Source organism: Schistocerca americana, chromosome 1 (assembly GCF_021461395.2).
Source record: "Schistocerca americana isolate TAMUIC-IGC-003095 chromosome 1, iqSchAmer2.1, whole genome shotgun sequence".
Taxonomy (NCBI): Eukaryota; Metazoa; Arthropoda; class Insecta; order Orthoptera; family Acrididae; genus Schistocerca; species Schistocerca americana.
Genome location: NC_060119.1, coordinates 839,383,453 through 839,386,337, shown reverse-complemented (window position 1 = coordinate 839,386,337; position 2,885 = coordinate 839,383,453). Strand labels below are relative to the sequence as shown.

The 2,885-nt window shown below is 50.9% G+C and overlaps 1 pseudogene; it reads right to left on the bottom strand.

Annotated features, from left to right (window-relative positions):
* Positions 1 to 1,499: 1,499 nt before the first annotated feature.
* On the bottom strand, positions 1,500 to 1,617 carry LOC124554931 (annotated as a pseudogene).
* Positions 1,618 to 2,885: the final 1,268 nt, after the last annotated feature.

Sequence of the window (2,885 nt, the reverse complement as noted above, 5' to 3'; positions counted from 1 at the left end):
AGTTAGGTTTAACTAGTTCTAAGTTCTAGGGGACTAATGACCTCAGAAGTTGAGTCCCATAGTGCTCAGAGCCATTTGAACCATTTTTTTGCTTCCATGGAAATGGCTACCACAAAGCATGGACCTTACCATGCCAAATAACTCACTGTGGGAAATAATCCAATTCGATGTGGGTCAACGGTGGTACGAGAGTAGTAAACTGCAGTAAAATGTCGAGCAAGCCTTTCGAAGCGTATCTCGTGGGATCTCTGCAAGATGATAAGAAGGACATGGGGATGCATTTTTCTGTAAGACACGATGATGCACATACAAGTCCACTGGATAAACAGTTTTTATATATTGTCCACAGTTAAGCCAACGATATTGCCGCAGTGTAAAACAAATGCAGATCAGATCGCTAAAGTTAAGGGCTGTTGCGCAAGTCTAGCACTTGGATGGGTCACCATCCAGGTCTGTTGAGTGCTGTTGGCAAATGGGGTGCACTCAACCCTTGTGAGGCCAATTGAGGATCTACTTGATTGAGAAGTCGTGGCTGTAGTCACGAAAACTGACAACAGCAGGGAGAGTGATGTGCTGGACACAGGCCTCTGCACATCTGCATCCAGTGTACAGAGGATGACATGGCGGTCGGACGGTACGATTGGGGCTTACGAAGCCTATTTGGGTGGAGACTACTCCAATATTAAATATAGGGTCGTTCCGCTGCCCCTACCCATGGGTTTTATGCAACTTGCAATGCCTTCAAATATCGCACCCAAGAGTTTCTAATTCCCTCACTCACTATGTGCAAATTGTTAGTCCTACAGAAAAAGTGAGAAGGAAATTTAATGTAGTTAAATTTTGTACTGGAATGAGTTTCAACTCGAGACCATTGTTTTTTACATTTTTCTTCAATAAGTGACCTTAGAACAGTGACCTACAAACGCCTTTTTCTTGAATAACTCCAAAACCATAGCCTCCAGTGAAAACATATCCCAGTACAAAATGTAACTAAATTAAATTTCCGATGAAAAGGCCCTGTTAATTCTTTCTATGAGAGCAACAGTATACATGTAACAAGGAAGCGAACATGAAACCTCGCATGTGGTTTTTGGAGGCATTGTGAGTCGCTTAAAACCTGTCGGTAGGGGCAGCTAAATTACCCTGTTTACTACCATGACCTAGTGGTATGGGGACTTCTCGGACACACTGTAGATGTAGACTCTGCTGTACACAGGGGTATTCGCACTGGAATATAAAGTTCACTGTTCTCGAATACGAGTCCAGAGAAGAAAGGAAGAACTTAACTAAACTCCTCCCTAACAGGCCATGAAGGCCACGCGATACCGACCGGCCGCCGTGTCATCCTCAGCCCACAGGCGTCACTGGGTGCGGATATGGAGGGGCTTGTGGTCAGCACACAGCCCTCCCGGCCGAATGTCAGTTACCGAGACCGAAGCCGCTACTTCTCAATCAAGTAGCTCCTCAGTTTGCCTCACAAAGGTTGAGTGCACCCCGCTTGCCAACAGCGCTCGGCAGACCGGATGGTCACCCATCCATGTGCTAGCCCAACCCGACAGCGCTTAACTTCGGTGATCTGACGGGAACCGGTGTTACCACTGCGGCAAGGACGTTGGCAGAAAAGAAGAAGAAGTAGTGCAAAATTAGTTTAGGTTCCTTATTGGAAATAGACACAAATTCTCGACGGAAGGAAAAATGGTTCAAATGGCTCTGAGCACTATGGGACTCAACTGCTGAGGTCATTAGTCCCCTAGAACTTAGAACTAGTTAAACCTAACTAACCTAAGGACATCACACACATCCATGCCCGAGGCAGGATTCGAACCTGCGACCGTAGCGGCCTCGCGGTTCCAGACTGCAGCGCCAGAACCGCGCGGCCACTTCGGCCGGCGACGGAAGGAAGCTGCATGCAGTGTAGGGTAGGAAAGTTTTACTTCTGAGCAGATGTTCGAACCCAGGGCCTGCAGCCGGCGGTGAAAAGGCCGATGCTCCGGGGCAGGTTTGAGGCCGCACCGCGGCACGCGTGCTGCCGCCGGTGGAAAGTAGAATTGGCGGCGGCGGCGGCGGCGGCGGCGACGACCTTGGCCGTCCCACTGGCCCACTTGGGCCGGCTCGACCGTGCGCCTGCCTTCTTCCTGGAGGCGCCCGGCTCCGCCCGCCTGGAAAGTGCTCGCGTGGGAACACGGGGCCGACGGCCTCACCGCCGCCACCGCCACCGCCAGCAAACGGCTTCCCTTCCCTTCCCCCGACTTTTACTCGCGTCGCAGCCCCGCCACGGCGCATCAGCGCCAGCGCTTCCACTTTCCAGCCTGGCGGAGATGCCTGCCGCCGCCGTGGGCGGAATACTGATGCGCGTCTCGGCCGCTGCGCTCGGCGTTCTATCCACCCGATAAGTCACACAGGGCAGTGACCGCCACCGTCAACCGACCGACTACCAGTTCATTGGACTGGTGTAAACACTGAGAAGCCAAAGACGCTATTCTAGTGGTCTTCAGTCCGAAGACTTGTTTGAAGCAACTCTCTACAGTAGTTCCTTTTTATTTTGTTATTATTTTTTATTTGTTGGCTTTCGGATCGTGTGCTTACAGCCAACTCAGTTCTGGAATGTCAGTTATGACGATGCGAACGTGAGGACAACACGATACTCATTTTCCGTCATGGCCGGGTATCGAACCCGGCCCCCTCGGTGAGCAATCCGCCGCAGTCCACCATAGCTTACCCTGGGCAGGTCTCTTCATCTCTGCAGAACTACTGCACCCTACATCCATTTGAAAGTCGTAACTGTGCTCCTGTACATCTACATCTACATGATCACTCTGCAATTCACAATTAAGCGCCCGGAAGAGGGTTCATCGAACAACCTTCAGGCAATTTTCCTACCGTTC